Here is a 12,832-nt window from a genome sequence, read left to right as displayed (position 1 = left end):
TGTAACGAAAGTAAAACATGTACTTATCAGCCTATTCTTTTCTTTCTCCAAAAGCATAGTATACTTGTTAAAAATTTGGCCCTTATTTTTAAATTATTACCACCAAAATAGTTGACTAAAAATGCACATAATTATCTTACATTTTAATTAAAATAATTTACATAGAGAAACAGCATTTTAAGAAATGAAAAATAAGAAAAAGGAAGTGAGTGAACTTACTTCAGAATGGGAAAAGACATCCTCAAATGAAAATAATAATCACAAAGGAACGTTTTGGTATTTACTACATTGTCAAGAAAGAATGCCTAGCCTAAGAAAAAATGTTATAAGCACTTATTTGAGCCAGACTGACAACAATTGCTGGGAAGTCAAATTTCAATGGATTGATAAAGTGCTCTGGAGAATAGAAGGTTTACTGCTTATTTTTATACATGAGAATCACAGGAGAAGTTGTAGGGGTAGTGACATAATATCCATTGGTGGTAGATTAGGGAGGCTGGAAAAAGCAAAGCTGGGAAATCTCTGAGGCTGGATGAAAAGTAAAACAAATAGACACATACTGGCTTTGCATTGCTGTGTACAGAATAGTTAACATTGAACATTTATAGCACATAGAGATGGTATGTGGAAGAACAAGATACCATTGAGGGGTTCTGTGGTCATATTCTCTGGTATAGTGGTTGTGATTATTCTGACATTGCGTGGGTATGTTATCTTATATGCAAAAGAACCCTTATAAGCTCAGTTAAGATAAAGACTGACTTTTGTCTAGGAAGATGCCACCTAGGGGCCTACAACATGACTACCTACCATGACTGGCTTTTAGTTAGGAAGTTTTAATTGTAGACCATCTTATGTGGTTACTTTTGGTGTTCAAGTGCATAAGACCCACCATACAGACCTTCCTAGAGGTTGTCAGGTTGAGTATGTGGCCCTCCTTCTTTTGTCCACAACACTATGCAATAATATGTCTTCCCTTCCAAGATCATTTAAAACAAAGTGAAAATTGTTTACAACAAACATGGCAGAGTAAATACATAAATTTATTAACTAATTTAATTGTTCCTTTTTTTCTAGCAGTTTACTGCTAGAAAAAAAGCAGTAAAATGGCACACACACATGTGCACACACGTGCATATGCCCGCACACATGTGCATATATGTATAGATACATATATGTGCACATATATAATTTTGGTGTTATAATGGTTATTATATATTACAATTATTTTTGATATTATGCTCTATGTATATATGAATAGTATACAGTATGTATTTTATGTGTGTGTGTGCTTGTGTGTGTATAATACCAAAAATAATTTGGGCTTAGTCTGTGGTTCTGGCACAGAGCTCCCAAAGCCCTTGGAATTTCCTGAGTAATAACAATATTTTTTGTTATTCATCCCCTCTCAACCAAACCAATTAAATGATTTTCATTAGGCCTCTATGTAGCTTCAGAAGAGGGCTGGTCACCAGAGAGATCAAATGATTAGAAGTTTGGAACTTTTAATGCCATCTCCCAAGTCTCACATAACAGAGCTTCATGGTGGAGAGTGGTATGGTTGAAGAGTGAACTCTACAGAAACTTTCAAACAGTGAGATTCAGAGAGTTTCTAAGTTGATGTACTCATTGACTTGCTGTGCTGATAATGTACCTGGAGAGGACATGGAAGCTAATGCCTCCACCCCCAACCCTAATATCTTGCCTTATAAATTTCTTCCACTTGGATGTTCCTGAGTCGTAGCCTTTGTAATAAATTAATACGTAACTAAAGTATTTTCTAGAGTTGCGTGAGAAAATGAGAAAGTGTAAGAAGTCAAATATCATACTTTTTATCCATTTCTAATGTAATAATATGAAAGTAATTTTCAGCTATTAGGAAATATACATCGGTATAGGGCAATTATGATGTAAGTTATAACAGGAAAACATCAAGACATGTGAAATGATGATAATAGTTGGTAAGATAAATTACAGTATATTCAACACTGCATCTCTTTCTAAAATAATATTTGTAAATAATTTTTAATGGCATGGAAATATATTTGCAAAATTATGACAAGTGAGACATCAGGGAAAAACATGCATTTCTGATATTTGGATCGCACATAGAAATTTTTGGGGTTATGTTTTTTACAAAAGCACAACTCATGTCTTTGGCTTAAGATCTTGCTGGTTGTCCCTAAGTCAAGATTGCAGCAACCCTGTGATTTTATATCTTAGTTATTATAGCTTCATAATAGATAAAAAAACTAAAGTTTGTAGAAGAAGCTCTAGCATTCAGATAGCATTCAAAAGCTAGGATGATCTAACCAAAAATATGCAAGACAACCTCTACATGGAAAGCTGCAAAACATTATTAGAGAATCAAAGAAGACCTACATAAATGTCAATATCCTAGAAAATCAATGAATATTTATGCTATCAAACATCAAAATCCCAGAAGCTACTTTTTTTTTTTTGGAGGGGGAGCAATGTGTTAATGTGTTGCTGGGGGAAATTGAAAGACTGATTTGAAGGTTTATATGGAAATGCAAAAGGCTACAAATACAAAATAGCTAACATAATTTTGGAGAAGAAAATGGAAAGCAGACATTTACATCACTAAATATAAAATTAAAAAATGCAGTATTGGTACAAGGATATATAAACTAACCTTTAGAATAAAATAGGAAATATTATTTTGAAGAAGTTGGAGATTAAAATGTTTTAATAAAGTCCTCAGAGAAATATTAGGTGTCGTGCCTGGCACAATTAAAGATTTCTTAAATGATATATGTGAATAATATAAAGGAAAACATAAGTGCATTACATTATGGTTAAAAACTACTAAATAGAGATTTAAGGTTATAGAAGGACAGACTGGATATGCTTTCCCCTTTTCTTTATGCTATACATAGTTTAAAAACCTGGGTGTTATATAAAAAGCAAACTAAGAATACTTTGAAAGCTGGAAAGAGAAAGGCAGACCAGCTAGGGACCTCATATATCCTCAACTGGGTGCTAGAGTAGTCAGTAACTCAGAAATACCAAATGGCATAGACAAAAGGAAGCTCTCATGATAAGCCTAATTTCTTTAGCCAAAGGAATAACCTAGCAATGCAGTACACTCTTAAACAATGACTACTCTATTTCTGCCAAATAACACAGAAAAAAATGTGACCACACTTCCACTCTCATCGAAATGGTATGAGCAGGTTAGTGGAGAGGTTGTTATCTTCTGATCTTTATAGTAATTAAGAACCTTCACATTGTAGGTGTGAGTGGATCCTGTATTTCTAACTGTACCTGGCAATAATGAGACAGTGTCCCTTTCCCCTACTCCAGAGCTCTGAGGAGAACTGGTAAAAGAGAAGGTTTAAGCAGGATTCAAAATCTCATAACATAATATTCAAAATATACAGGTTTTAATCACAGTCACTCTTAATCCCAAGGACCAGCAAAGATCTGAACTTATAAGAGAAAAAACCCCAACTATCACTATCACCAAGATGACATTGTTATTAAAAACACCCTTCAAAGAATCTAAAGTGGCCATGATTCTGTAAACATGCCTATTTGTGCCCCACCCTGTATATAAAACTCAGTGATGATCCCAGGAGAAGAATGATAGGGACAAGAGAAGAAATTAGGGAAGCTGAAGACAGAACCCCTAAAAATACTCAATTTGAGCAATAAGATGAAAAAATAAATAGAGATTCAAGGACATGTGGAGGTATAAAAAAAGATATAATATCCTTGGTGTTGCTATCCTAGATAATGGGAGAAAGAATTTAAGCATGGAACAGTATTTGAGTAAATAATGCCTGGAGAGTTTTAAAATTTGTCAAAAGGCATAAGCCTACAGAGGAAAGAAGCTGAAAGAACATCACATAGGATGAACCCAGGAAAGTCCATAGTAGGATACAGCATAATAAAATTTCTGAAAATTAAAGACAAATAAATAGGATCTTAAAAGTAGTGAGAATGAAATTATACATTATGTACAAGAGAAGCAGTTACAATAATAGAACTAAAACCATATGGGAACTAGACATACAAATTCTACAGAAGATTTCCATGCTGGTTAACCAGTCTTCTATCATCTTACACAATAATGGGATTCACCTAATGTTCTGTGGGAAATGAGCTATGCATTCGAAAGGCCCCTGGTTTGTCATTCCAACCTTGTATGGCTTTATAGAGTACTCATTTATCCAGCAGTGATTCTCTGCCTGGGAAAGTCTTGATCATTAGCCCATGCTCAACTGGGTAATGCCCCCATGGAGGGAAAAGAAGGAAAGAAGAGAGAAAAGGAAATATAAAGGAAGGAAAAGGAGGGGAAGGGAAGGAAGGGAGGAGAGAGAGGGAGGAAGAAAGACTTTTTCTGCTTCATTCAGTAGGAGCTTTAAGCTGCCATGATTTTTCACTCCCACACCATTTTTAATAAAAAATACCTAATTGGAAGCTTTCCCTGTGTGACTGGGGTTTGTCACATGACAGTGTTCATTTTTGAAGCTGAATTTTAGGCTGTGGCACTTACAATACTTTAGTTGGATAGTGCCTATTCTATGGCAGATCACTTGAGAAGCCAAAATTCTGTAGGCACCATTATTTCAATTGCTTCAGAAAACAAAATACCTATCTAAATTTTGTCTCGGTGGATAAAAATCTTGTGCTGACTACATTCTGTCATTGAGTGGAAGAAGCGAGTGGTGCATATTGAAAGCTAACTGATTTTGTGGTTTTGTGAATAAACTTCCATTGGTAATTCCACATTTTATCTACCCTCTCCAATCCTGCCCCTTCAGCTCTTCCTCCTCAATTCTTCCTTATGACTCTGAGGCTGCAGCTCCTCTGCAGCACTGTGAGGCTGATGAACTCTGTCCTCTTCTTTGCCATTGTACTGGATGTGGTTGCTTTCTCCATTTTATCCATCAATGGCCTTCATTTCATTTCTTAAATCTCTCTCTTTCCGATTGCCTCTTTTTGATTCCTCTTTACCCTCATTTATTGGGGAAGAAGGAGTCTATTTTGTGCACTAAATCTGTCCATCTAAATGAGAATCATACTGAGCGTATTTTAAACCAAGGTTATTTTCACTAGTTATCCTGAATTATTCAGTTGATTTTAGAGAGGTTGGAAAGTTAAGGCTTCTTTACCTCACTCTCATTTAATGTGGGTCCTTTTTTTTTTCAGTTATTAACTTTTTTTTTAATATTAAATTTTATTTAGTTACTTTTCAAGTACATTTTTTTTTATCTATTTCTCCCTTCCCACCCCACCCCCCTGCCCGGTCTCCCCCCTCCCTCCCATTCCCCCCCCAGTCCTCATCTCTGTGTCTTTCATACTTGTTCCTCAAAATCCCTCCCCCTTTTTCCCCTTAAGTTCCCTTCCCTCTCCCCTCTGGTCGCTGCCCACTTGTTCTCTATTTCAGCGTCTTTATTTTTATTCTGTTTGCTTGTTTGTTTTATTCTTTAGCTTCCTGTCAAAGGTGAGATCATATGGTATTTGTCCTTCAATGCCTGGCCTATTTCACTCAGCATAATGCTTTCCAGCTCCATCCATGTTGTTGCAAAAGGTAGTAGCTCCTTCTTTCTCTCTGCTGCATAGAATTCCATGGTGTATATGTACCACAATTTTTAGATCCATTCATTTACTGATGGGCACCTAGGTTGCTTCCAACTCTTGGCTATTGTAAATTGTGCTGCTATGAACATTGTGGTGCATAGGTTCTTTGAAATTGATGTTTTAGGATTCTTGGGGTATAATCCTAGCAGTGGAATTGCTGGGTCAAAAGGCAGGTCAATTTTATTTTTCTGAGAAAATTCCATACTGTTTTCCATAATGGTTGTACCAGTCTGCAATCCCACCAACAGTGAACTAAGGTCCCCTTTTCCCCACACCCTCTCCAACATTTGTTGTTTGTTGCTTTGTCTATTATAGCCATCCTGACTGGTGTAAAGTGGTATCTCATTGTGGTTTTAATTTGCATCTCTCTGATAGCTAACGATATTGAGCATCTCTTCATGTGTCTCTGGATATTCTGTATGTCCTCTTTAGAGAAGTGTCTGTTCAAGTCCTTTTCCCATTTTTTAATTGGGTTCGATGTCTTCCTAGAGTGGAGTCGTGTAAGTTCTTTGTATATTTTGGAGATTAAACCTTTGTCTGAGGTATCATTGGCAAATATGTTTTCCCATACAGTTGGTTGTCTTTTTAATTTAATACTGTTTTCTTTAGCCATGCAGAAGCTTTTTATTTTGATGAGATCCCATTTGTTTATTCTTTCCTTTATATTCCTTGCTCTAGGGGACATATCCGTAAAAATGTTGCTGCGTGGAATATCTGAGATTTTCTTGCCAATGTTCTCCTCTAGGACTTTAATGGTGTCATGGCTTATATTTAAGTCTTTTATCCACCTTGAATTTATTTTGGTGTATGGTGTAAGTTGGTGCTCAAGTTTCATTTTTTTTGCACGTAGCTGTCCAGTTCTCCCAACACCATTTGCTGAAGAGGCTATCTTTACTCCATTTTATGTTACTGCCCCCTTTGTCGAATATTAATTGATTGTAGAGGGTTGGGTTGATTTCTGGGTTCTCTGTTCTGTTCCATTGGTCTATGTGCCTGTTTTTATGCCAGTACCAGGCTGTTTTGATTACAGTGGCTTTGTAATACAGTTTGATATCAGGTATTGTGATCCCTCCTACTTTGTTCTTCTTTCTCAAAAGAGCAGCTGCTATTCGGGCTCGTTTATGATTCCATATAAATTTTTGAAGTGTTTGTTCTATGTCTGTGAAGTATGCCATTGGTACTTTAATAGGTATTGCATTGAATCTGTATATTGCTTTGGGTAGTATGGACATTTTGATGATGTTAATTCTTCCAATCCATGAACACGGTATATGTTTCCATTTGTTTGTGTCTTCCCTGATTTCTTTCTTCAGTGCTGTGTAGTTTTCTGCATACAGGTCTTTTACCTCTTTGGTTAGGTTTATTCCCAAATATTTTATTTTTCTTTTTGCTATATCGAATGGGATTTTTTCCTTGATTTCTGCTTCTGCTGATTCATTGTTTGTATACAAAAATGCCTTTGATTTCTGGATATTGACTTTGTATCCTGCTGTTTTGCCAAATTCATTAATTAGTTTGAGCAGTTTTTGGGTAGAGTCTATAGGATTTTCCATGTACACTATCATGTCATCTGCAAACAGTGACAATTTTGTTTCCTCCTTTCCTATTTGGATGCCTTTTATTTCCTTTTCCTGCCTGATTGCTGTGGCCAAAACTTCTAATACTATATTGAATAGAAGTGGTGAAAGTGGACATCCTTGTCTTGTTCCTGATCTTAGTGGAAAAGCTTTTAGTTTTTGTCCATTGAGTATGATATTGGCTGTAGGTCTCTCATAAATGGCCTTTATTATATTGAGGAATGTTCCCTCTATTCCCATTTTGCTGAGTGTTTTTATCATAAATGGGTGTTGTACCTTATCGAAAGCTTTTTCTGCGTCTATTGATATGATCATGTGGTTTTTGTCTTTGCTTTTGTTTATGTGATGTATTACATTTACTGTTTTGCGAATGTTGAACCATCCTTGCATCCCTGGGATGAATCCCACTTGGTCATGGTGTATAATCTTTTGGATATATTGTTGGATGCGATTTGCTAATATTTTGTTGAGGATTTTAGCGTCTATGTTCATCAGCGATATTGGCCTGAAGTTTTCTTTCTTTGTTGTATCTCTATCTGGTTTTGGAATTAGGATGATGCTGGCTTCATAAAAGGAGTTTGGGAGTTTTCCATCCTTTTGTATTTTTTGGAATAGTCTGTGAAGAATGGGGGTTAGCTCTTCCTTAAATGCTTTGTAGAATTCTCCTGTGGATCCATCTGGTCCAGGGCTTTTGTGTGATGGGAGTTTTTTGATTACTGCTTCAATTTCTTTTGCTGTTATTGGTCTATTCAGCTGTTCTACTTCTTTTTCATTGAGTTTTGGGAGATTATATTTTTCTAGAAATGTGTCCATTTCCCCTAGGTTCTCAAATTTCTTGGCATACAGTTCTTCATAGTAATTTCTTACAATCCTCTCTATTTCTGTGGTATCAGTTGTAATCTCTCCTCTTTCATTTCTGATTGTGTTTATTTGTGTCCGTTCCCTTCTTTTCTTGATGAGCCTACTTAAAGGCTTGTCTATTTTGTTTATTTTTTCAAAGAACCAACTCCTGGATTCATTGATCTTTAGAATTGTACTTTTAGTCTCTATGTCATTTAGTTCTGCTCTGATCTTAGTTATTTCCTTCCTTCTACTTGCTTTGGGCTGTTTTTGTTGTTGTTCCTCGAGTTCTTGCAGGCGTAGAGTAAGGTCATTTGTTTGAAATGTTTCTGTTTTCTTTAGGTAGGTCTGTATTGCTATAAACTTCCCTCTCAGGACTGCCTTGGCTGTATCCCATAAGTTTTGGGTTGTTGTGAGATCATTTTCATTTGTTTCCAGAAACTTTTTGATTTCTTCCCTAATTTCATTCTTGACCCATTCATTGTTTAATAGCATACCGTTCAGTCTCCATGATTTTGGGTGTTTTGGGTTTTTTCCTTTGGGGTTGGTTTCCAGTTTCAGTCCCTTATGGTCAGAGAAAATGCTTGGTATGATTTCAATATTCTTGAATTTGTTGAGGCTTGTTTTGTGCCCTATCATGTGGTCTATCTTTGAGAATGTTCCATGTGCATTTGAAAAGAATGTGTATTTAGTTTCTTTGGGGTGAAGAGCTCTGTATATATCAGTTAGGTCCATTTCATCAAGGGTGTTGTTTAATGCCGCAATGTCTTTGTTGATATTTTGTTTGGAAGATCTGTCCATTTTTGATAGTGGGGTGTTAAAATCCCCCACTATAATTGTGTTGCTGTCTATATCTTTCTTGAATTCCTCTAAGATTTTCCTTATATATTTTGGTGCTCCTATGTTGGGTGCATATATATTTATGATGTTAATGTCTTCTTGGTGGATTCTTCCCTTGAGTATTATGAAGTGATCTTCTGGGTCACTCTTTATGGCTCTTTTTTTGAAGTCTATTTTGTCTGATATGAGAATTGCTACCCCAGCTTTTTTTCTTGTCCATTTGCTTGGAAAATTTGTTTCCAGCCTTTCACTTTTAGTCTGTGATGGTCTTTTGTCCTGAGGTGGGTCTCTTGTAGGCAGCATATGTGTGGGTCATACTTTCTTATCCATGACGCTATTCTGTGTCTTTTGATTGGAGCATTTAATCCATTTACATTTAAGGTTATTATTGATAGGTACTTATTCATTGCCATTTTTGTACCTGTGTTCCTCTCTGTCTGTCTCTTTTCCTTCCTTTCCTTAAAGCAGACCTTTTAGTATTTCTTGTAGAGCTGGCTTGGTGGCAGCAAATTCTTTTAGACTTCTTTTGTCTTGGAAGCTCTTTATTTGGCCTTCTATCTTGATTGAGAGCCTTGCTGGGTAAAGTAGCCTTGGTTGTAGGCCTCTGTTTCTCATTACTTGGAATATTTCTTGCCAATCTCTTCTTGCTTGGAGTGTTTCCATTGAGAAGTCGGTGGCTAACCTTATTGGGACACCCTTGTATGTTATTTCTTTTTTCTCCCTTGCTGCCTTTAAGATTCTCTCTTTGTCTTGGAAGTTTGCCATTTTAATGATGATGTGTCTTGAAGTGGGCTTCTTTGGGTTCCTCTTGAATGGGACTCTGTGTGATTCCTGGATTTGTGTGACTTTTTCTTTTGTCAAATTAGGGAAATTTTCTCTCATTACTCTTTCAAATATGTTTTCTATCCCTTGTTCTTCTTCTTCTCCTTCTGGTATTCCTATTATTCGGATATTATTACGTTTCATATTGTCTTGCATTTCTCTTAATCTCTCTTCATTCTTTCTGAGCCTCTTTTCCCTTTCCTGTTCTTTCTGTGAGATGCTTTCTACTTTGTCCTCCAATTCACTAATCCGATCTTCTGTTTCATCCACCCTATTTTTAATGCTTTCCACTGTGTTTTTTAATTCAGAAATTGTATTCTTCATTTCCTCTTGGCCCTTGCTAATAATTTCCATTTCCTTTTCATGTTGATATAGTTCACAGTGAGATCATTGTAGCTTCCCTGTAGTTTCTGGTAGCTGATTGTGAGCTCTTTGAACTTCCTGATCACCAGTGCTTTGAATTCAGTATCTGATAGTTGACTTGCCTCTGTTTCATCTAACATTCTTTCTGAGGATTCCTCCTTTCCTTTCATTTGGGGATTGTTTCTTTGTCTTCCCATTGTTTGTGAGACTCTTCTTGTTAGCCTCAGCTTCTTAGATTAATCTGTTTTGACACCCTGGGTTTATGGTATGAACTTTTGTGGTGGAATGCCTGTGAATTTCAATGGTGCAGCCTCTTTTGGTTATCCTGTTGTTCTCTGCTTCCACCTACTCAAATATGCAGCAACTTGTGGCTTCTCTCCTACAACAATGTGCAATTTGTCTCTCTGACTCTACTATTGGGAGGCCTCTTCTATGGGTCCAGCTCTGGTCTTTTTATATTTTCAAGTTGATTGTGACTCTTGTGGGTAAAAGAAAGAAATGATAAGGAAAGAAATAAAAGGAAGAAAGAAAAAATGGTAGGGGAATGGAAGAAAGAGCAATAAGTTTAGAAAGAAAAGAAAAAGAAATAAAACAGAAAATCCGGGAAAAGAGGACAAAAGTATGGAAAGATGAAACAGTAATAAAGTTTAAAAGAAATAACAGTTTACTTTAAAAAAGCAAAAAGATAAAGAAAAGGAATGGAGAAGGAAGAAAGGTAAATAAAAAAAGAAAGAATAAAAATAAAATAAAGTAAAAAAACAAAAAACAAAAAACGCACAAAAATAATCTCTCAAAAACAACCTCAGAAAAAGGAATGTCACTTGTTGGCTTCAAACTAGCCGAACCGGTTTTTCTGGTTGCAGTTGGCTGAGGGTCGATTGTTGTGATTTTTTCAGCCAGCCCCTCTCAGGATCCAGACACTTGGCGCCTCTCCCCCAGCTCCCTACAATGGGGAACTAGGACTTTCTTGTAGTGCTCCCCTCCTAGGGGTTACCGTCATAGACTGGTTTGCTGTGTTTGCGGGCACCTGCACCGGCCTAGTTGCCTGGTTCCCTCGGGATTGAGCACAGGCCAGCCCCTGTTCAGTTGGGAAGCCCCAGACCCTCTGCCCAGTCCTGGGTTTGCTGCCAAACTGGGTGTGAAGCAGACCAGGCTGCAGTGTCTACTGGATTCAGGGCCCCAGGCTGCACCTCTGAGTTCTCCTGGGCTGGCAACCACAGAGTCTTTGGTTGGGGCCCTTTGTCCTCCGCACCCTCTCTGTAACTCTATCAAACAAGTCTCTCCTGGCCCCCCACCTTGCTTGGCCAGAAAGGGAGGAGGTTGAGGGTCTCAGCTCTTTTCCCAGGACCCCTCAGCGTCCCGGGCTTCCAGATAGTCTGAGGGGGGTAGACTGGAAGCCGGGAGCCGATCTGAGGACTGGGCACAGACCTAGAAACTCTGTGTGCTCGTCATGGCACACTGTGTGGTGTGTATCCCTTCTGCTCCTGTGTTTGTCTGGGTTCCCTGGCCAACCTCTGGCAAAAAAAAAAAAAAAACCAAAAACAAAAACCCTAGGGATGTAGCAGCACCAGGCCGGGTGCTGGACCCAGAACTGTGTGCAGGCTGAAATCTCCTCTGCTCCCCTCTGGTTGGGTCTCTTGGCCGGTCCGGGCCCAAAAATCCTAGGGAGGGAGCTTTCTGGGCGCTGAACGTTGGCCTAGGCGCCCTCAGGCACTTGCCCAGACACACTGCGTGTGGATCGACTAGTTCCCCAGATTGCGCGCAGGCTGAAATTTCTTCCACACCTCTTTGCCTGGGCCACTCGGCCTGCCTGGCAGAAAAATTCCAGGGAGGGAGCCGTCTGGGCGCTGAAGGCTGTCCCAGGAGCCGTTGGGCTCTCGCCACAGGGCGCTGGTTCCCCTACCCTGCACCGGCTGTTTCTCCCTGCTCCGTCCTAGAGACTACTGTACCGCTGCTGTCTCCCTACCGTCTGGTTCCTCCGTGACCGATGAGGTTTCTGGTCTCTTATTTTCATATATGCTTGGCAACTGCTGGCTTGCTGGCCTCACCTCGTCCGATCGGATAGGTTTCTGTCTCTTTTGTACTAGGAACTGGTATCTACTCCGTCCTAGTCCACCGCCATCTTGAAAACCCCCTCCTAATGTGGGTCCTTTGTAAGAGTTATCAGTCTATTGATCTATTAATTGATGTGTCTGTGTACTTGATTTCGTTGATCAAAAAGAGAGAGAAGTTACTTCTTATTTATAAATATGAAGAAAAGCCTATCTTCCTTATTACATAATAATAATTCTAAAAACCCTTATAAATCTCATTTTGTGATACTAAGTGAACAATACACTCCATGGAGATAGGCATTATTCCAACAATGCAAGTTTGCTAAGTATTGGTTGTGATAGAGTCTTTGAATGTTTTATTTATAGGATTTAGAACAGGAGAATAGTTTATCAAAAACTTTCAAATATATGGAGACTGAGTAACATGTTATTAAATAATGAATGGGTCTACAATGAGTTCAAGGAAGAAATCAAAAGTATCTGGAAAAAATTAAAATGAACAAACAACAAACCAAAACTTATGGGACACAGCAAAGGCGGTATAGGGAGGAACGTTCAGAGCAATATAGGCCTATCTAAATGCAATGGAAAAACCTTAAATTAGGAACCTAACCCTACTTCTATAAGAACTAGAGGAACAACAACAAACAGTGCCCACACTGAGTAGAAGGAAGAAAATAGTCAAGATCAGAGAAGAATTAAATGACATAGGCACTAAAAGAACAA

The 12,832-nt window shown here is 38.0% G+C and overlaps 1 protein-coding gene across 1 annotated transcript in view; it reads left to right on the top strand.

Annotated features, from left to right (window-relative positions):
• LOC119065026 (A disintegrin and metallopeptidase domain 3-like) overlaps positions 1-12,832 on the top strand; it is a 135,705-nt gene that overhangs the window by 58,044 nt on the left and 64,829 nt on the right. The window lies entirely within an intron of this gene.

This window comes from Artibeus jamaicensis, unplaced genomic scaffold (assembly GCF_021234435.1).
Source record: "Artibeus jamaicensis isolate MK-2021 breed Jamaican fruit bat unplaced genomic scaffold, CSHL_Jam_final scaffold_833, whole genome shotgun sequence".
Taxonomy (NCBI): Eukaryota; Metazoa; Chordata; class Mammalia; order Chiroptera; family Phyllostomidae; genus Artibeus; species Artibeus jamaicensis.
The sequence above is the reverse complement of the archived record's forward strand: the minus strand, read 5'-3'. Positions and strand labels throughout refer to the sequence as shown.